At 47.7% G+C, this 22571-nt stretch overlaps 1 protein-coding gene across 3 annotated transcripts in view; it reads right to left on the bottom strand.

Annotated features, from left to right (window-relative positions):
* The window catches only part of Add2 (adducin 2), a 99954-nt gene that overhangs the window by 45364 nt on the left and 32019 nt on the right, over positions 1 to 22571 (bottom strand). The window contains exon 1 of one of the 3 annotated variants that reach the window (XM_031382409.1): positions 4366 to 4477. The exons of 1 other annotated variant lie outside the window; for it this stretch is intronic. The gene's annotated coding sequence lies outside the window, so the exon portion shown is untranslated. Of the gene's footprint in view, positions 1 to 4360; positions 4478 to 22571 lie in introns of those variants that run through there. One more of the 3 variants, XM_031382410.1, reaches the window with a different exon arrangement.

The raw sequence follows: 22571 nt of genomic DNA, 5'->3' as shown, positions 1-22571 counted from the left end.
AGGGGGAAGGAAGTGAGGATGAAGGAGGGGGAAGGGGAAGGAAGTGGGGAAGAGGAGGAGATGAGGAAAACAGCAAGATGAGAAAGGGAAGAAGTAAAACAGGAGGGGAAGCAGAAGAGGGGGGAGGAGAGGAGGAAGGGAGGAGGAAAAGAATGAGTGGAAGGAGGAGGAGGAGGAGAGAGTGGAGGAGAAAAAGCTGCAGCAGCCACTACAGTTGTTCTGAGAGTGAGAGAAGCAGAGTATGGTACCAGGAGATAGAACTCCTGCCCAAGGCCTCCCAAAACTTTTTCCCCCATTTTTAAAAATTAGTGATTTTCTTTATTTACATTTCAAATGTTATCCCCTTTCCTGGTTTCCCTCTGAAACCCCCCTACCCCTTCCCCACTCCCCCTGCTCACCAGTCCATCCACTCCTATTTCCTGGCCCTAGAATTCCCGTACACTGGGGCATAAAGCCTTTACAACCACAGGCCTCTCACAAAACTCTTTAGTGACAGTCACTGTACTCACTGGTGCTAGGGTGAGAAATCTGAGGATCACTCCCCAGAGACAGAAACAGCCTGAAGGATATCACACCCCAGGAAGATGAGAGAGCCTTGGACTAGAAAGAACTTCACACAGAATGCAAGGAAGGAGTGGACCGAGCTAGGATTGGGTTGGTGAGATCATCTGAAGGGGAAAGTCACTGACATTCAACAGACATGGGAAAGACACTCCTGCAAAAACTCAGGAGCCAAAGATTCTTGAAGTTTGTCGGGCAGGGTGTGTGTGTGTGTGTGTGTGTGTGTGTGTGTGTGTGTGTGTGTGTGTATGTGTGTGACATGTGTGTGACCAAAAGCTTTTGTTTTCACCTGGATGTCCTCTTTCCCAGTCCCCAGGTGCTTTGGTGTCTCACCCAGGGCCAACCTCCCCTATGTGTCCCACCCATGGCTGAGGCTCAGCTCTGCTCATTCCCTGTCCTGATGGTGGAGAAGGAACCATCTGGAGCTTGGCCTCTCAATGGTGAACAAGAAGAATGCATTTGGGGGTGCACATGCCTGTGCTCACTGAGACAGCCCCCCTCTGCAGCCCACCTAGTGGGCCCCGAGTTTCATATCTCACTACCCCGCAGTCTTCAAGGCCAGACTTGAAGTTCATCTTGCTACCTCAGAGACTAGGAATGTCTCCAAAAGCCAGGCCTTATGTTTAGCATGTCTTGCACCTGCTGGTGACTGCTAAACGGTGCCTTCATTTACTAATTATTTTAGCCACAACAGGTTCATAGCCACTGTTATGCCCTCTGTGGTCCTGTCTTCATTACTGACCCCATGATGTAGCTGCTGAAACCTCTGATGCCCTTCCTAAGAATTAGTCCTGCCTCAGAGGTCAGAACTCACAAGATTTGAAATATCCTATACACAGTAAAGAATTCACCTCAAAACTGATGAGGAGACAGACGTCTGTCTTCCACATGAACAGTATAATCCCTCTCTCACCGCCCCAGCTCTGTGCCTGGGGTCATAGTGTCACCCCTGACTGCAGTGAAATGACTCTACAGTTCTTACTAGTTACCTATAAAAAACTACCCTGGGGTGATAATTCTGCTTAAGCACAAACTGCAGAGTCAGGCTGCCCTGGGCTGGAACAGGCAGGAAATCAGCAGAGTTTAAAATGTTTTTTCATGGGCCAGAGCACTCCCCCACAGCATCAGCTCCTGTGGCTTCCCAGTACGTGCCTCAAGAGCTCCCCTGTCTTAACTGGGATTTCTACTGCTGTGATAAAAACACCAAGTCCAAAAGCAACTGAGGGAAGTCACGGCAGGAACTCAAGGCAGGAACCTGGAAGCAGGGATTGACAGAGGCCATGGAGGGACACTACTTAGTGGCTTGTTCAGCCTGCTTTCTTGTACAACCCAGGACCACTAGCCCAGAGTTAACAATGCCCACAGTGGGCTAGGCCCTCCCACATCAATCATTATTCAAGAAAAAAATCCAATGACTTGCGTGCAGGCAACATGGAGGGAAGTAGTTTCTCAACTGAGAGCCTCTCTTAGCAACTGACTCTAGCTTGTGTTCAGATTACATAAAACCAACCTAACACACCTCTACGTCTAGCTTCCAGCCCCAAAAGAGCTGGGAAGCAAAGGGCAGCATGGGCTATAGCAGTCCGGTTGGGAAGAATAGACACTTGACATCCCAACAGTTTGAAGTGGCTCAGAGAGCCAAAACACATGGCACCCAGGGCCACCCACTCTAGAGATACCACCAAGCTGGCACCAATGCACCAAGAATCTCACAGGGGATTCCAGTCTGTGCATTCAGACACAAAAAATGCTAAAGAACCTTTCCAGTTTTAATGTCAGTATTAGTGTCAGCCTGGCCAATGGACTGTGGCTTTGGTTAGTTTGTACCATGACATGGCTGTGCCTATGCTGGGCCCTCCTGTCTGTCTTACCAGCAACTGCCCCCAAGTAGACTAGAGTCAACCTTGACTCCTGCCTCTTGTCCTGTGGATTTCAGCCACAGAAACCTTCTAGATTTATGTCCCTTTGTCTTTGCCTTCAATAGGGGTTGGGGGGGTGGCCTGTATAACCATTCTTGTCTTCTGACCACCGTCAAACTGGCTGCTGGAGTCCCAAAATTGCAAACTGGCCCCTGCCTGCCACGATCCTGCTGAAACCCAGTGCTCTTCAACAGGGGCACTGAACTGGCATCTCTAAGCCCTGTTCTCTCCATTTAAAACTTAGTCAAATTGTGGTTCTGCTACAAAAATTGCAGACATTCTTTTCTTTCATCCTTGCCAAGTATCAAACCATAATTATGAATTTGCTTTTTAAAACCAAATGCATGCCCCCTCTGTGTTGAATTCAAACTCATTGACATGCCCCCAACTAAAAATAGTATGACATATTTTCTCTCCCCTCTTTTACTCCTCCCCCTTTATGGAGGCCACCAATAGAATAAAATCACACCGTGAGGTGACATTCTGTGTCTGTTCCACCCCTCCCCATCCTGCTCTGAGCTACTCATAATTCATTGGCAGACTCTCTGGGATCAAAGGGGTCTTACAGGAACACCCATTCCTCTTTACCCTCTCCTGACACCTGGGTGTCCTCTTTCTGGAGAGTCTTCCCAACCTTCAGCTGTCACTCATTTTCTCTTAATGTTTTTCATTCTTCTTTTAACCCAGCAGCAACAGCTATTACCCCGGAGTTCCTAGCAAGTGGAAGGAGTTGGCCTTGATGTTTTTCTGTTCTAGGAGTTGCACGGGGCTGGTCTAAGGTAGATGCTGGATAAATGCTAACTGACTAAGCAGACATGTGACTAATGGTGTCACTAATGGGAAGTAGAGTCAGATCAACAAAGCTGAACCAAGTCCACCCAGGCCCGACTCACAGCACAGAAGCTCAGAGCAGCACAGAGGAAGGTGACAGATACCCTAAGGGTAAGTCACAACCTCCTCAACTGTGCTCCTTTGATATATAGCCCAGGGGATGGCCCCTAAGGCCAGTCTGGAACAAGCTCCAGCAGATCTCCTGCCACTTCAGTGGGGTGTCTCTGGACCAGAATAGTCAGTCTTATGTTGGGCACACACAGCCAAAATAGTCATGAGCTGTCTTTCTGCTGGGTACTGCTGCCATAGGCTCAACTACCTGAGACCCCAGATCAGCTCTGAGCAAGACCAGCCTTGGGCATTTGCTGAAAGTCTCAGACACAGCATCAGAACCCACACTTACCTATCCTACATCCTGCCAAACAAGTCCAAGTCACATGCAACGCTAACACCGGGGGCCCAAGAAGCAAGTAATGTCCATGACACACTCCACAGCCCTCTGGCTTTCTAAAAGTCCCTTCACCCCAACTTTGTCTCCCTCAGAAAGCCCAAGATCCCTGGATGCCCCTCTCAATGTGACCAGGACTTTGCTCTGCCCTCCACAGCTCTAGGCTCCAGGAAGCTGGAGGCACAGCTGTGCTGCATGTCGCTGCCAAGTTTTCCTCCCTGTCTCATTAAGAGAAAGTCACCCATGGTCCCTGGAGGGTGCACTGGCTCCCTGAGGCTGGAAAGAACTGAGCAGCCACAAGAAAAACAGACAGGAGTCCATATAGCCAGACGCCCCTAAAATCTAAAGATTAAGCTATTTGTGGCTTGAGAGGTGGGTGACCATCTCCTACCATGTCACTGGGGCGTCTCCACATCAGGACAGAGAGTTACATGCTTGATACACAGAGCCTGAAGAGCCATAAGCTGCCCTCACATTTCAGCTCACCACTACCACTGGCTCAGCTGCTTGAAAACACAGCCTTGCCCCCTCCCAGGTCAGTTATGGGCAAGGCCAACCACAGGCACTTGCTGCAAGCCTCGTGCCCAGCATCAGAACCCACCTCACCTGTCCTCCATCCTTGAAGACTCCCACAAATGGAAGAGGCAGTGGCTGTGGCCTTGCTGCTCTTACCCAGAATAGATGTGAGCAGTTAAATAAGAGGCTCGGCCACACCCTGCCTGCCATGTTCAGATAAAGGCAGGATCATGGGGGACACTTATCATAGTCTCTCACACCACGTGATTCTTCATTCTTCCATGCTCCATCTCCTGTAATAACCACTGTGGTCATTTAGGACCAAAGTACTTTTAAAAAGAAGAAAAGAGGAGGAACGGAAGAGGTGGTAAAATCAATGTCAGCCTCCTGAAACCCTGCTGGCTGGAAGCTCTTCACTGCTACCTGCCTTGCATGCACCTGAGTAATGATTTCTGGGTACTCCTAATGTACGCTCTTCTAGAGAGACCCAGGAGAGTGATAAAAGGTTCTGGCTCAGGACCTCACACCTGAGGAGCTAATAGACAAGTTTCCCATCCACCTGTTAGTGTAAACAGCAGCCCGTGCTGCTTCCCCAGGGCTAGGCTCACTTTGTTTCCCTTCCTCTCATTGTGCAGCAATGGGTCTAGTCAGGAACTTCAAAAGCCAGGAGTGACCAGGAATAGGAACTGGACACCAAAGCAAGATAAGATACCGGGAGAGGTAGACATCTTCCAGCCGTCCAAAGAGGCATAGTCAGTCTGTGTTCATTGAAAATGAGCGTGCATATAAGACACAGAAACACAGGCACATGTATGCTGACGTGTAGCCAACTGGTCCTCTCGATATAGGGTCTGGAAATGAAGACCAGGCCTGACCAGAAACAGACCTTGCTCAGTGCTTCTATGGACATTTATGGGAATCATGGTCTTGACTTAGATCTTAATGATAGATATTATTCAATGCATGGAGCTGCGAAACACAGAAGCTGCTGGGGCTGAGGCTGGGACTGAGGCTGGGGCTGGAGCTGGGCCAGGCCTTCTCCAAGCCCTGTAGTGAAGAGCCATATCTTGGTTTTCCAGGTGTGGAGCTGAAGCCTTGGGTACCCGAGTGACCAGATCTGCAGCTCTGAAGCTGGCTGAGAAGAGCCTGAGTTTGAACACATCTGACTGACAGCTTCTTTCTTTGCTTCACCAATCCCCACCCTGCTCAAATGAAGAGGAGTATATGCCGCAAACCAAGTAGAATGGTGGTGGTGGAAACTAGCCAACGGCCCCAGCCCAAAGCTCAGTTTGTATCCATGACAGAAGCCCAATGCATTCAGCCTGGGAAGGGGAACCTGGTCCCTGCTCCTGGCAAACAGGCTCAGACATGAGCTGGCTCCAGCTCAGGAGGAAATAGCCATTAGGAGCCAGGGCAAGAGAGATACCTCTGGCACTCTCTTTGATAGTGTGGGTTACAGGGGTGGCAGGTGGCCATCCAACACATACTTCCATGGCTTCTGCATCACTAAGGTACATAGTCACCTTTGGGCTCTGCTGAACCTGGACTCAAAGACAGTCCTCTCATGTGCCAGGTTCTGCCCCCCTGCTGGAGATGTAAGTAGGAGAATCCCATCTCTGCTCTCCAAGGCCTTCTCAGAGACGGGCCAATGGCATCCTTGCTAGTGTGGAAGTGGGTAGTCCTCAGCATGGAAGCTAGACAATTCCTGGCATGGAGGCTCCAACACTGGGCTTTAACCCACACAGTAGGTACCTCTTCTATTGATCCTCAAGCCACTTCGGCTGTCAAGCCTTCATGAGGGAGAGGAGGGGCTTGGACGAAGCTCTGAGTTCGCAGAGGCTGAGAGGAACTAGCAGACTGGCTGACTGGGCCTGGCTCTCCACCATGGTCCCTCCAGGGAAAAGGTCTGCAACCTTGGAACTATGTAGATAACCACAGAGGCTGACTGCCCTCTGAGTCACCATTTCTCACCTCCACTGTCTGGCAATCCATCCAGGCCCTAGGAGGCAGTCACCTTGTCTACCCTTTGCCTTCAGGCAAGAGTGCTAAAGCCCAGTGAAACAAACCTTGAAAATGGTCAGCCTGACTGAGTACAAACATCACTATGTTCTTATGATGGCCAGGATGATGTCTCTGCTTGAGGTCCTATCTCATAGGGCCCCCTCCTCCCAGCCAAGAGCTCCAGAGAGCAGCTGTCCATGATACCACAGCAAACACCCCCAGCCACCAGAGGTGGAAACATACTTTTAATACACGAAGGTCAAAATCGTCACGTTTACTAAGGTTTGGGTGGTGTTTTTGTTTTGTTTTTTACCAAATGGGCACAAGAGAAAACTGTATTAAGAGGTGAGAGGTTTTAAGATCATGGGGAATGCTCTTAAAAGGGATTGTGAGATGTCAGGTATGTCCCTCTCTTGTACCCAGCCATAAGCCAAGTAGTCTCCTTTGTAACAACTCATGCCATTGTGTACTATGCTGTCACAGACCCAAAGCAATGGGACCATTCAGCCATGGTCTGGATCTTTGACAGCTATGGACAAAATAACCTTTTCTTTTTTTAAGCTGATTGATCTCAAGTGTTTAATCACAGTTATAGACACAGGCTAACAGTTACTGAGAGTCCAGGTGTGAACACTCATTCTTTCTCAAATGTCATCTTCCTTGCAGGATGCAGAGGACAGAGGAAATACTCTGGGCAATGGGTGTCACCACCAAGTGGAAGGCAGACCACGGAGCAGCCGACTGGAGCCCCTTAGCCTGTTTCAGCAAGCATCCTACCCTATCAATGCCCTCACACATTCCCTTCACTCTGGGAGACTAGTCCTGTGAACTCCTGGCTTCTGTTTCCTTCCCAATGACTATGGAGTCCCATTAGGATCCAGGTATCCACATGTGGAATCTCTGTCCTTACTTTTTCTCTCCCTAGTTGTAGCATTGATAGTTTCCCTGCCATCTCAATGTCCTTCAAGATATTTTTGTTTTTCTTTTACTATAATTTCAGATAAGGAGGATCAAATCCCCAAAAACACAACCTTAAGGAAAAAGAGCTTCTAGCACGTTATCAGGAGGCCACATGCTTTCTGGGAATGACTGTGGTGTCCACATAATCATCTCAACCTTTTATACCTCAGGACAATTCAATTTCTGCTCTAACAAGGCCACAGCAATTACGTCATGACCAATCCATTTCCAGGTAGAGACATAAAAGCACAAGGATGAAGGAGCCAGACCACCCCACTCCCAGCTTAGAAACGGGAGCTCCATTTGTGCGGACGTTAACCTCAGCTGAGCTCATCTGTAGTGATGGAGGGACTGGACTCCTAACGGCAGACCCAAGGAAATAAATAACCAGCTGAAGCCACAAATCATAAAATATAATCTTCCATCTTAACTCCCAAGAGGCCATAGGATTATTGATAAGATAAGAAAGAGGAAGAAACGAGAGGTCATAGAAGGGAGAACAAGCTGAGGGCTGCAGATACTGTGACTCAAGTCAGCCTCACTTTTGGGATATCTGTCTAAGAAGACGACACAGGAGGTGAGTCACACAGGCCAGCGCAGATGCTGGTCTCAGAAGTCGGGGAGGATATAGGGGTGGGATGTAGGGGAGGCATTAAATCTGGTATGAGGGTGAGCTGTAAAAATAACCATTAGCCCGACCCTGTTCATCTATACCACAGCTTGTAAGAGGAAACACCCTTGGTTAGATATTACCTTTGGTTAGAAGACACATCCTAGTTTCAGAGATTATTTAAGTGTGGGGGAAATGTGTCTCAGAACAGATAAGGCATAGAAATCCATATTATAAGTCAGTTTCATGAGTGCCGTGGAGATGGCTCGACAAGTACGGCATTAGCATCCCAAACACGAGGGTCAGTCAACGTTTGCACTCCCGGATCCCAGTAAATTCTGTGTGTTTGTGGGGTGGGAGTCCCTGTGTAATTCAAGCCTTGGAAGGCAAAGACAAGATCCTCAGAGCAAGCTGGCTATTGAGATGAGCCATAACAGGGAGCTCTACATTTGACTGAGAGGCCCTGTGTAGACGAGCAAGGTGGGAGAGTGGTTAAGGATAGTTTCCAATGTCAACCTTGGGCCTCTGAGCATGCCCACAATACCTATACATGTGTAAGCACACACACTATAAAGAAATTAGTGTCATCATATTCCCATGGTAGGAAGCATGTCATTACCAGGTGAAAGGTGAAGAGATGCCAAAAGAGAAACAGACCAGGAAGGCTTTAGAAGCCCTGAGCAGCCTTCTAAACAGACATGGATGCCTGTCTGTCAATATCCTCCTCTGCCCCATGCTGTGTCCGGAGGTCAAGGACAAGGGAAGGCTTAAGATCCCCGCTTGCATGATTCCACGCAGGGTTTGTTTATCTGTTTTCTGACGAGGAAGCCACTTCCTCTCCTGTGAAACAGCAGTGCAGTGTCACAGGGGAGGAGAGCCCAGTGTGGGATGGAAGAGGAGACTCACCCACCATCTGGACCTCTGATTTCCTGAGCTGATGAAAACACAAGAGGAGCTAGAGATACAGCTGCCTGGCATGCATAAGGACACACACACACACTCGGCACATGCAAGAACACATGCACGAACACACTCGGCACATGCAAGAGCACACACATGAACACACACACACACACACACACACACACACACACACACACACAGGAATAGAGGTGGAGAAGGACAGGGAGAGGGAAGAAAGGGAGGGGACCAGCATGAGATGCTCCATCAAGGGCAGTTTCCATTCCAAATTCCTCTGGGAACTGCCATTCATTTCTTGTCTGCATAGTCCCAACTTTGGGTTAGAATAAAGAAAATGAGGGTCTCTAGAGGGTGGTAAACGATTCTGGAATACTCCAAGACTACCTTTCTATGGGAAGACCCGGAGACTGGATCTACCCATCAGCATCAGTGTGGCCATAGTGATGATATCTTGTGCCTGTCTCTTTGGCTATCAGACTGTTGAAACAATGGTCCCCAAGAAATTGGCATTTTCTCCTGGAATCTCATTCTGAGAAGAAAAGACCAGGCAGAGGTGAAACTCATCATCCGGAAAGAGTTTGCACAGTACTTACCACTGTCCAACTACCTTGTAGGAGGAATTGAGACAGAGATTATGATGGCTCAATATTAGGACAGACAACTCAACTGAGACTGATTAGTTATGTATACCTGTGGCCTCTTAACTCTTCCCAATATGGCCACATTGACTAAACCTGTTTTCTGCTTTACATTACTAATTTGTCTCTTAAAATGGCTTTCTGAAGCCAAGTGGCAAGCCTAGCTTGTTAGGGCATCTAGGGCCTAGGTGCTAATCCTAATAAACCTGGAAATAATATCTAAGTTCAGTGTTGAATCTCAGCTTGCCCTCTGTCTCTGTCTCTCTGTTTGTGTGTGTGTGTGTGTGTGTGTGTGTGTGTGTGTGTGTGTGTGTGTGTGTGTCAGGGCCATGTGTGGCAGTCAGAGGAAAGCTTGTGTTAAAGAGTCAGTTCTCTCCTTCCATCATATGGATTCTGGGGCTCTAAGTCAGGTCATTAGACTGACTTCATTTGCCATCAGGTGGCAAAGCTTTTACCCACTGAGACATCTCACTGGCCCAATGGTTTACTTTTTCTAACCTCTGTTTCTTCATTCATATACTGTGGACAGGACCCAGATTCGATTATATAAGGAAGCATACAGAAAGCTCTGGCTTTGTACAGGGCTTAGGTACTATTGTGAAATCATCCCTAGTGTAGCTTACAGACAACCTAACAATTTAAAATATAAATCACTGCCCAGACTCCTTCTTGCCAGTGAGCATGCATCTGGGCTGGCTGCCCTATCCCACATCCTCAAGGGGAAGTCAACGTTTCCCAGTCTGAGTTCAATGAAATTAGGCAGGTAGTGTCTGTGGCTGGACTCTGCTCTGCAGTGCATTCTAATGGTCCCCCACCCTCCCTTCTGAGGCGTGTTGTTGTCAGAGTGTCCCTTCTTCATGTTAAGACTTAACTGCTGTGACAGTAGTACTAAGAGGGCTGGCCTTCAGGAGCTTGTTGGATCCGGAGGGCAAGATGCTTGTGACTGGCTAGGGTTAGGCCATAATCTCCAGAGTTGGCTGATCTCTCCGCCTGTGTCTGCTTCCTCGGTGCAGGATCCATAGACTTCAGCTCCTGAACCGTCAGCTATGTAAGCCTCTATTGTAGCCACTCTCCCTGCGGCTGTAATAAATACCCTTCAGAAGCTCCAAGGAAAGGGTGGTGTACTGGCTGGTTTTGTGTGTCAACTTGACACAGGCTGGAGTTATCACAGAAGGGAGCTTCAGTTGGGGAAGTGCCTCCATGGGGTCCAGCTGTGGGGCATTTTCTCAATTAGTGATCAAGGGGGTAGGGCCCCTTGTGGGTGGTGCCATCCCTGGGCTGGAGGTCTTGGGTTCTATAAGAGAGCAGGCTAAGCAAGCCAGCAAGGAACATCTCTCTCCATGGCCTCTGCATCAGCTCCTGCTTCCTGACCTGCTTGAGTTCCAGTCCTGACTTCCTCTGGTGATCAACAGCCATGTGGAAGTAAGCTGAATAAACCCTTTCCTCCCCAACTTGCTTTCATGGTCATGATGTTAGTGCAGGAATAGAAACCCTGACTAAGACAGGTGGGTATAGTTGAGGCATCTGTATCTTTCCTCTTCCCTGACTCTTAACATCCACACAAAACATCTGTGGCTTTCCAGTGCTGTGAACATTACCTCACATGGCAAAGTCTTAGCAGGTGCAATTAAGGATCTCGTGATGAGATTATCCTGGATTACTGAGCTGGACCCTAAAAATACCATCACCAGAGTCCCCAGTGGAGAGCTGATTTACACAGAGAGGAAAAGGTTATGAGACCACGGAGGCTGTGGTCATTAGTATTGATTACCAACTTGGCTGGATTTATAATTTATTAGAGGAGTGGCTTAGACTAGGTTAACTGAGCTGGGAAGACCCACTCTAACTGTGAGTAGCACCATTGGCTGCCCTGGGTTGAACAAAAAGGAGAGAGTGAGTGAGCACCAGCACTCAGCTCTCTGCTCCTGGCTGTGGACACAGAATGACCAGCAGCCTCAAGTTCCTGCCACCACAACTCCCCTGACCATCACTGACTGTGAGTCACGATAAACATTCCCTTCCCTAAGCTGCTTTTGTCACAGCAAAGAGGACATGCACATGTGCACGGTTCTGAGTACACTTCCTAGGACCAGAGAAACAAACAAACCCAAAGGGCCCGTATAGCAGAGGATACAAAGACTAAGGAGCACTGTAGACCCAACCCATCGTGGTTCTAGGCCAGGGTTTCAGCATGTGGAAGCTCTGCCTTAGCAGGAGGTGACCGTCACTGACCTTTGGTGGCACTTGTCTCTGGGCTCAGTCAATTCTTCTGAATTGAAAATCAGCTCACCGGGAAGTGCTAATGAGTCCTGACAGCTCTAGTTCATTGCCCTTGAGCAAGTCAATCTGGGGGCAGCTTGTTCTTTTCCTTTCTTTTCTATAAAACCACTTTGTTGTAATGAACTCCCAAATGAAAACATTACACAGCTAGAAGGAAGCCACTCAAACATGTGCCCACCCAAACTCTCTACACCTCAGCACACGTCTGTGCAGCTAGCTGTCCTGAAGCACTGGCACCCTACCCAGGCTTTCATACTTCCTCTATACTTATTTTGTTTTCGATAGGAAAGATTTTAAAATAACTTCTGTGCCCCTGGTTCCTGGAGACCTGAAGAATTCCCAGGAGAATCAGAGCCTGCATTCCTAATTCTGATAAACTTGATTTGACTCATAAATAATTATTAAATCAACCGCCTTAATGTTTTTGTAAAGTGGAAGCACTTGGGCCACTGAGATGGCTCAGCAGGTCAAGGCACTTGCCACTTGCCACCTGATAATCTGAGTCCCATCTCCAAGACCCTCATAGTGGAGGGAAAACCACTGAATCCAGCAGGTTGTCCTTTGATCCCACACATGCCCATATACCCCACAAGAACACACACAAATAAACAAATAGAGCTTTTGAAGAGAAAAGAAATAAGCAAAGCACTTGGTCCAAGAGGACTAGAACTGTAGCTTGGGTGCTCATACCCCTAGGCACGGAGCTCTAAGTGTGATGAGTGGGGTGGGTGGGGAGAACCATGGATACAAGGTTGCAGGCTGAGATGGAGTGAGAGGCTTCAGCTGTCATAGTCTGTGCCTTACTCTCCCAAAGTGGGAACAGGAGTGAGCAGATACAAACCATCTGCTCATCCTCACTTCCTTCCCTCCCCCTCCCCTGGACTGTTTCCTCCAACCCTCCCAGGACATCCCATACACACAGTGTTATCTCTAAAATGCTTCACAAAAGCCATGTCCATAGCCATCAGGTACCAGCTCTCAGGCATTTCGAGTTATCAGCCTAAAGAGAGGGAATGCATGCCTGGTATTTTAAACATGATCAAAACCGCAGCTAGGGAAGCATGAGCCCTGGGACAGAACTTATTGATGTCTTTTGCTAAACAGTCATGCTGTCGAGCTGCCTTCTGAATATTTATGGTTTATGCATCTCTCCCCGGGTGCAGGGAACTTCTGCAGTGGGCAGTGGTTGACTCGGAGACTCACAGTTGTCAAAGATGGCTAAGAATAAGAGACTGTTGAGTGCTCAGCCACAGATGGGTCATCTATATCAACTCCTACACCACAGCCCAGGTGTGGAAGATGTAAGATGTAAGAGCCAGGGAGCGGGGAGGACAGCTGTGAGAGAAGTTGTCTTCCAGACATGACATGGATGTTGGACACATCAACTTACACAACTGTGGCTACCCACACAAGATCAACTCAGTTAAAAATCCAACACAGACCAGTGAACAGCTATCCAGGACCTGCACTAGCAGAGGAGCTATTGGCAGAAGAGGACTTCTGGGGGAGGGGAATTCACTTTTCATTGTGGGGTAGCCTCTGGTACATTGCCCATGCCCCGGTGGATGACCCCACACCTATGTGCATATGAGCAGCAGCTAATAGGACTCAGTGTGTTATTACCAAAAAATAAATAAATGAAGTTGTGAGGGAGACATATGGAGGGGGGGGCTAAGAGGAGTTGGAGGAAGGGAGAGGAAGTAGGGTGGATATAATCAAGGTACATTTTATCCATGTAATACATTTTGAAACAAAAATACAAAAAAAGTAGATGTATAAGGAATCTTGCTGTGGCCCACTTGTTTCCCATTTCATATTCAAGAAAGATAAAACCTTAACCTGCCACCATGAGTTTCTCTGGCCACTCACGCCCATCTTTAAGGCCACAGCAGTGCCATCAGCGTGACCTCACAGGACATAGCCTCCTGTGCCGGCGTCAGGTTAATCCATCATACACTGTGGCAGCCTTGCCATTTAATCTTCTAAACAGGCTTGCAGACACAAGGAACAGTCCAAGCTTGCCAGGCCATAATCATCACCAGCTTGTGGCATGCTTCCAAGCCTGCTTCCACATCCAGGGGACTAAAAAATGCTACAAACAACCATTTCCAGAAGGCCACAGACATGTTCCTTAATATACGCAGCAAAATGTAAGTCCTCAGATTTTCAGACCAGATGGTTTTACAACATTGCAAAGTAGGTTTGATTCCATAGTTATTTAAACATGCCGTGCATTTTAAATACACAGTGCTTCTGCTAATTAACACTTCGTAATTTCTCAAGAGTCCTACAGGCAATTGCTACCATTTGTAACCAGTGCAAGATAGTGTCAAAAAAAAAAAAAATCCTATTTCTTTTCTGAAAAGCTGCCCTGGGATGGAAAATGTGAATTATCTCAGCATTGCCTGTTGTGTGAAAGAAGTAGTGTGAAAAGTCAAGTGTGACTCCCTGCAGTTGGGGTGACTCATAAGCACAACATCACATCAGGTCCTTGTGACAGATATCCCCCCCCCCCGGGCCCCCTTGGTCCCATGGCCAAGACAATCACAAGAATGCAAGTAAGTTAAACAGCCACTAACAAGAATATGTACATACACATGCACACATACACACATAGACATACACATGCACACTCATGCATGTGCACACACACAGGCACTGAGGGCAGCAGGCATCATGGCTCAGCTAGGCAAGCTGACCACAGGGATAAAAGGCAGTAGTAAGAAATCTTCCCAGAGCTCATCGGATGTCTTAGTTATAATTCCAGAGAGCTAAGAGTCCATCATGGCAGGGGATGACAGCAAGTGGCAGGCATGATGGCTGGAACAAGAACCTGAGAATTCACATCTTCAAATGCAAGCATAAGCAGAGAATGAATGGGAAGTATCAGGAGGCTCCCAAAGCCCTTTTCACTACCAGTGACACACTTCCTCCAGTAAGGGTCACCTCCCAAGCCTACACAAGCAGCACCATCAACTGGGGGATCAATACAGGAGACATCATCATCCAATCCCCACATGGGGAAAAGTAAGGAGACATGGGAAGGAAAAGGAGCCCTTGACCCTAAACTCCGGAGGAAACAATCTCTCCACAGAGTCAATGATTCCAGTACAATTAACAAGCTTTGCTGTGAACGACTCCTACACAGAGACAGTATTTCTATTATAGAAAGACATTTTAGATAAGAATGTTAAAACAGCAGTGAGCCATGCTTAAGGCCCAAACATCTATGACAGAGTCTCACAAGCAAGATGAAAATCTCTATTTATAATAATAATAATTAAAAAAAAAACAAACCCTGGGTAGCCTTGTGAGCCATGCTTTTACCTGTTCAAATTATAATCTTATTAAAGGTACTTCAGAACCCACCCTGTGATATCACTTACCAAAAGAAGGAAGAGGAGGTAGAGGAGATGAGGAAGGAGGAAGAGGGGGAGGAGGAGGTGGTGGTGGTGGTGGTGAACGTGAATGTGAAAGTTGAAAGAGGTGGTGTTGGAGAAAAACTCCTGAGACACACTTTGAACTATGTAATGTTGGAAACAATCAAAATAGTCTCTGGTGGCTACCATTAGGTTGTCATGGAGGATGCGCTCTTGAGAAGCCACACCCACATGGGGTGTGTCTTATCCTCTCATAATCATCTATTTACCCCTATGCTTAGTTTCTCTTAAAAATCTCTTCTTAATGAGCTACAATTTACTTCACGCTGACTCCTCCTGAAGATCTTTTCAGGAGCAAAGCAAGGTCAAGCATGCCGGCTTCACTAGAGTGAAGTCTTTGAAGGAAATTCCCCAGGGGGCAGCTGGTGAAGCACAGAACTATGTCTGTCTCAGGACTTACTGCTGAGGACATAAGCAAGCTACCTATACAACTCTTTTTTCCCTCTGCCTTCGGTTTGAGCATGAGGAGGTTTATTTGGCTCACATACCTCTTCTTTATAGCAGCCAGTGCCCTAGAGAGACTTGGCTAGACATTTGCTCATCCATCTGACATCAATGTGACCCAATGAGATAGTGTTCTTCTTACCATTCTGATGATGTCAGGGTGACAGGGGAACAGGCAGCATGTTATAGCTAGGGAGACACATGGAGGGGGATACAGGCCTCCTTACTGTAATGGTACAAGGGACCTCAGGGAGAATGGGCTTATTAGAAGCTGATATGCATCAAAATAAAGGGTCTGTCTGGTCAGACTACTGGGACAGGCTGCAACCACCTACTCTCATTTCAACAGAGCTCCTCATTGTGGGTGGAGCTGTGGGCAGACGGCAGGAGAGGGCTGTAACCATGAGAATGTGGCAGAAAACATTTGCACTGAAACTCCTAAAAGCAGCTGAGAACAAGAATGAGCTGTCACTGACCTTAGGCTAGAAGTTCTCAGGGGGCAGGGATCACCTGACATTGATCCCCACGGTGTCTTCTGGTATACTGGCACCTAGAGTAGAGTCACTGGGAGCTGCCTCGATGAAAAGGATGGTCCTGATGAGGGGAGGATGTCTCAAGGTCCCTCTGATCTCACGGCTGTACCCGAGACTGCCCTCCCATGTATTCATAGATGGACCTTTGCAGGAAGACCCCACAGTAGGCTCTGCTGAACTGACTCTGCTGTCCTGAGTGGCTTTCTTCATTAGCTAACGTCTGGTCAGTGGCCTGCTGTGTCTTCCCTAGGCACCACAAGCCTTAAGTTTCAGAGATTCCATACTGGAAGACACAGCACAAAGCCCCATAGGAGGTTCTCAGCTCCTGTTCTGTCATGGCCTCCTGTCTCACAGGGCTCAGAGCTTGGTATGATGCAGGCTGCAGTGAGAGTCAGCCATCGTTCTGTAGGACAAGAGAACAGGGTGCTGTATGTCACCTTGTTCCGGAGCAGCACATACACACATACAAAGTGAGGCCTCTGGGTCTTTACAGTTTGCAAAAACATTTATCCTGCAGGTTTACCCAGGAATCACCTGCATGCTTATCTTCACAGCTTCCCAGCATCACTGAGTGACTGACTGACTTCTGTCTAACTGAGAGTCATAGGACCCAAGGGTACATATGTCTCATCCATCCAGGAAGCCCAGCAGGCAACTGGAAGCCTTTGTGCCAAGGGGAAAGGAATGGGTCATACAGACAATTGGGAGCCAGGTCCTTGATTCCCTGATAGAGCCATCTTCAGATGGCTCTCAGGGAGGTAGAAAGTGACATAGAGAGCAGGATCCTGTCTAGTTAGAGCAGCAGAGCCTGAGGTAAGGGTCTCTTCCAGACAAAGAACTCTGCCAACTCAAGCCCATCTAAGCTAATAAGCCCAATATTTTTCTTGGGCAGTGGGTGACTTTCTGGAATGTGAAGGGACAAAGGAATTGTGTAAAGGGTTTTAGATGCCTCCTCAGTAATGAATCAGACACACTCAAGCCCTAGAGCTGTGACTGTCACAAGAAGCAGGACTCCCTGAGAGACCTGTTGGAGAAAGTTCTGCTTTGGTGTGCACATTGCTGGTGACATGTTTGTCTGAAGTCACTGTCTCCGGCTAATTATTTCCCCTCTCATAGTGGCCGCTCGTTCACAGTTCCCATCTGTGTCATTTGACATTCAAATATGCAGTACACCGACACAGAAGAAACATGACACACATGTGACAAATGGTACAGCTCTGAGCCCGAGGTCTGAGGTCGTCTTGAGACTTGCCACAGGCTCCCAGTCTGTAGAATATTTCCCTGAAGCAGATGTTGCTCTTGCAGGCAGTATGAAATCTCTGCTGGCTGCCTCCTCCTGTGATCCCTGAATGCTACTGAAAGAGGATTTAATAATGCATAGGAAAGAAAGGGAAGGCACCTACTAGTCCGAATACCAGGCCACTTCCTAGGATGAGCCACCTCCACGCTGCCCTACCTCCACACTAAGCTATGGGGCCTGAAACTTGTGGTTTGCATCTAGGAGGAGGGTTTGGCCCCCCTAAGCCTTGTCTGAGGATGCCACCTGAAAAGTGCAAGTGTGAGCCCAGGCCAGCTTGCCAAATGCTGTTTGTCATACACACTGTTGTCAGCTGAGGAAGAGAAAGATGCTTTTGGTGAGTGACACGGTAAAACATGATATCAAAAAGATATGACTGGCATGGTAAAAACTAAATAAATAAATAACTAAAATTAAGGATCAGAGGCAATGTGGTAGAAAGAAACAAGATTCTGTGCTGAGATTCCCAGTGCACAGATTATATAACTGATGTCCCCAGGCCACCTGGGAAGGTTTTAAATATTGTTAATACAAAAGGCTTGGCACATTTCCAGAAATGGCTTCTTGTCCCCAAGTCCCAGAGCTTTCTGTAGATACACAAAAGCCCATCCCAAGCAGCAGATGAGCAGACTTTAGCTCCGTTGTCAAGGAAACCAGTCTGCTCTTAGCTCTAGAATTAGAAAGCCTGGGCCCCGGCCTCCACTGAGCCTCCACCCACCCTTCCTGATGAAGACGGCCATCTCTTCACCACCACCCCCCTGCACGCTGAGACCCTTTCTCTGGCAAAAGCCCTAGCATATTGCAGGAACAGCAGCTCCTGTGACAGCCCAGCAGGCTTGTACATGGACTGCACACAGATAAGCCCACTGGGAAATGAATGTCTTTACACAGAAAGGCAAGGGTCGGGAACCAAGGGCAGCAGTTTTACCAGTGCAGGAACCAGGACCTAAAGAAACAGAATTTACCACTCGGTGCTGGCCCAACTTTCTCTCTCTAAAACACTGGCTTCACGCTCCCTAAACAGGAGCCTTAGCCAAAGCATCCACCAATGGGCTGAACCCACTGCTTTGTGGGAAGGAGGGTGTAGCCAGGAGAGATCTTTGAGATCAAAACACAGCCCCATGAGAGAGTCTCAGAGACTCGGGAGTAGTGGAAGATAAATAGGAAAGGAGAGAAATGCCAGTATTACCAATAACAACAAAGGAGGAGGGGGATGGAAAGGACTGGAGGGCAAGGTGGCTGCTGGCAGCCAGAAGAGGCAGTGTGTTTCTGAAATGTAGGTGCAGAGGAGACAGTAAGGAGAAAAGGAGCCTGCGAGAGGGTGCCTCTTAAGGTCTTTGCTTGACCCTGAATCCCAGAGGAATCCACAGTGGTGTACCATGTGATCATATATCTACCAGTGACAAACTTCAGGTCTATGCTATGGTCTACATACACAGATACACAGATATTCAGCACTGTGTGTTCAGTACTGTGTCTCCATGTTGTGCGGGTTGGCTGCATGAGAGCCCAGGTATTAGCAGACTGTAGTGTACAGGTGTGCATAAGTATGCTGTCTGATGCTGGCACGTGACAAATATGTCAAATACACATTTCTTGGGTCATTTCCCATCACTAAGCGGCATATCTCTACTTGCCCTCTGAACATCCTGAGCCAGTGTTTGCCTTTTACTTTCCCATTAATTTTAATGTTCATTAAAGGGTCTCCTTTTCAGGCCCTCAGTCCTGCATTAGGCCCACTGTGATACACATCACATCTACCCTTTTATGCCAAGAGCCCTGAAAAGTCCCATGCTGACCCATCTTTCCATACTACACAACTTTGGAAGAATAAGCACTGGAGGCTGACTGGATTTATTGAGTCTTTATGAGAATGTGAACTCTTACTCTAGACAATGAGACATTGCCTGCAGATGTGTTCAGAATTTGGAGTTAGGATTGTGGAGTGCTTGCCTAGCATGCATGAAATGCTGGGTTCAATCTCCAGCCATGCACACAAACTGTTTGTGGAGGTTCACGTCTATAATACCAGTACCAGAGACATGCAGGTAACCAAAAACTATAAAAAGGGGGTGGGGGCTAGCCTGGGCTCCATGAGATACTAAGAAAAGGAAGGGAGGGAGGGAAACTGAGAGGGAAGGAGGGAGAAGTGATCTTGAGAAATAACTTGAAAATTTCATCTCTAGAATCCTAAACATATTTGCATGGGTCTCTCCAGTGCAACTATGCAAGCTTTCCCAGTAGCATCTCATACCATGGCTGCTTTGTTATTTTTCCTAATAAAGACAATACAGATCATTTTTTTGTCAGCACCAAGAAGTCAGAGAGACACCTGAGCAGGGAAGGGAGGGGTCTTCCGCCCGGCAGCAGGGCTTTGGGAGGAAATTTGCATAATGATTAATGGAAAAGAAAATGACTCTTTGCCTAGTAGGACTAGACCTTAATTAGGCAGACGTGCACCTGGATCAGTCCTGAGAGGATGCCGTTGTCATGGGAACACAGTTGCTGCAACCCCAAAATTTAAAAGCTTGAATCCTTTGCTAGAACAGTTACAATACTCCAAGGAACAGAAGGCAGGCGGGGCTTCTGACAATCTCCTTTTCGATTCCCACCCGAGTGAGGCATTCCACAGCCATGGGCCCTGCCCCAGCTGTAACCCTCCTCCAAACCTCTGTCCACCCTGGGGCCCAGCCACACTCTCCTTCTCTTTTTCTCGCTTGGTTCTACAGGAAGCTCAACATAGGGAAGCAAATGTCAAGAACTCATCCAGCTTCTCATTTTCCTAGTGCCTTCTTCCCTGCCTTCTCTCCATTCCTCTACTTTCCACCACACAAGAACAGGCATAGCCCTCCTCCTCCAGGACATGGGACTGGCACAGGGCACAGGGCACAAAGCCAAGTGGATATCAAAACCCCCAGGGTAGTGAGTGGAGAGGCAGAGAGTGGTCAAAAAGATGCTGAGGGCCTCTGGTGGGAAGGAAGTGGACAGGAATGAAACAGAATCAGAGGGCGGAGGTCCAGGTGGAGCTGGGTTGTTGTGGAGCAGAGTGGCTGAATAAATAAAACAACAGCCGTTTCCCTGAGGGCCACTCACACACTACATTATGTATTATGGCAGCCAAGAAGACCGAAAAGGCCAGTTGCTTGGGCGAGCTGAGCATCTTTAAGCATCTTTGTAAAATTTTTCTCCGGCTTTATGATGTAAGCATGACAGTTTTCTGTTGTCTGCCACCACATAGACAGATCAGTTATTGTATAACTTGTAGAAGTTGCCCAGATCTGAAGATCTTATTAATGCATCCCTTAACAAATTTAGAAAACCTATTTTTCTATATTCTTAATTGTTTTTAATTGAGAGCTGGGGGAGGTCTCTGTAGACAAAGCTTTAGCATTGAGGACTGTTCTCAGATCCCAGAACTGTGTCAGCCTCTTTAACCCCAAAACCTGGGGTTAAAGAGAACAGAGACAGGGCTTCGATCTCTGGGAAAACTAGCAAGCTAAACTAGCTGCAATTGGGAGCTCCAGGTTCAGCAAGAGAAGCTGCACAATAAAAAGTGGAAAGTGACTGAGGAAGACTCTTGGAGGCAACCTATGGCCTACACACACACACACACACACACACACACACACACACAAGCAGTAAGGGCTGAAACCTGGAGGCAGGAGCTGATGCAGAAGCCATAGAGGGGTGCTGCTTACAGGCTCGCTCTCCATGGTTTGCTCAGCCTGCTTTCTTGTAGAACCCAGGACCACCAGCTTGTGGATGGCTCTACCCACCATGGGCTGGCCCCTCCCCCATCAATCACTAATCAGGAAAACCTCCTACAGGTTTGTGGGAAGCCCCAACTCACAGAGGCATTTTCTTGAACTTCCCTCCTCTCCTATGATCTTAGCTTGTGTCAAGTTAACAGCAAAATGCTTATAGGCATACATTTCAGGAGAGAAAGAGACAGACCCTATGATATGTGTCTGGTTCTAACTTGAAATAGTCATAGCCCTCAAAATTCCCTGCTCTGAGCCTGTCTCTCTGATTAGCTTGCTCCCCCCTTCTCCCTGAGAATGCTGGCTACAGCTCCTCTCTCCTCTAGACCCAGAGACCAGGGCTAACTAGGCAGCCTAAGGTGGTCTCTGCCCTCACTGCCGGCCTTTATTGCCCTTCCATGCTGTCCCATGCTGTCCTTTGTGTTTATAGAGGTATATTCCTTTGGGGCAGACAGAGAGATGGGGAGTCTTAAGGGGGACAAGAAAAGAGAAAAAGGCCCTCAGTCACCAGCTGAGTGTCAGCAACTCTTGCACAATTAACACCTGCTGTGATGGTTGCTAACATGAAGAAAACATGACTTCTCCATACAGATGTTTCAAATAAGAATGTTCAAACAGTGAGCTGTGCCTAAGTGCACATGACATTCCAGTAGTATGACACACACACACACACACACACACACACACACACACTCTGTTTTAGTCTCACAGGAATCTATTTGCAGTAAATGATACATCTTACCCTTTCTGGAATCTATGTGAGCCATGAGTTCCTTATTTTTTAAAAAGATTCATTTTGAATTATTTATATGTGGAGGGTGTGGGGTCTGTGTGTGTGTATGCATGTGTGTGTATGTGTGTGTGAAAGTGTGTGTGTGCATGCATATATGTGTGTGATGTGTGTGTATGGGTGTGTGTGTGCAAGTATGTGTGCATGTGTGTGTATATGTGTGTGTACAAGTGTGTGATATGTGTATGGGTGTGTGTGTGCAAGTGTGTGTGCATGCGTGTATGTGTGTGTATGGTTGAATGTGTGCAAGTGTGTGATGTGTGTGTATAGGTGTGTGTATGTGTGTATGTATGGGTGTGTGTGTGTATGGGTGTGTGTGATGGGTATGTGTGTGCGTGTATGGGTGTGTGTGTATGGCTGTGTGTGTGTATGGGTGTGTGTGTATGGCTGTGTGTGTATGTGTGTGCAAGTGTGTGTGTGCATGCATGTATGTGTGTGTATGGGTGTGTATGTGTATGCAAGTGTGTGATGTGTGTGTGTGTGTGTGCAAGTATGTGATGTGGGTGTGGGTGTGTGTATGTGTGTGTATGGGTGTGTGTGTGCAAGTGTGTGATGTGTGTGTGTATGGGTGTGATGTGTGTGTATGGGTGTGTGTGTGAGTGTGTGTGTGTGTGTGTGTGT

This window comes from Mastomys coucha, unplaced genomic scaffold (genome assembly GCF_008632895.1).
Source record: "Mastomys coucha isolate ucsf_1 unplaced genomic scaffold, UCSF_Mcou_1 pScaffold20, whole genome shotgun sequence".
Classification (NCBI taxonomy): Eukaryota; Metazoa; Chordata; class Mammalia; order Rodentia; family Muridae; genus Mastomys; species Mastomys coucha.
This window is presented reverse-complemented; position numbering and strand designations above follow the sequence as displayed.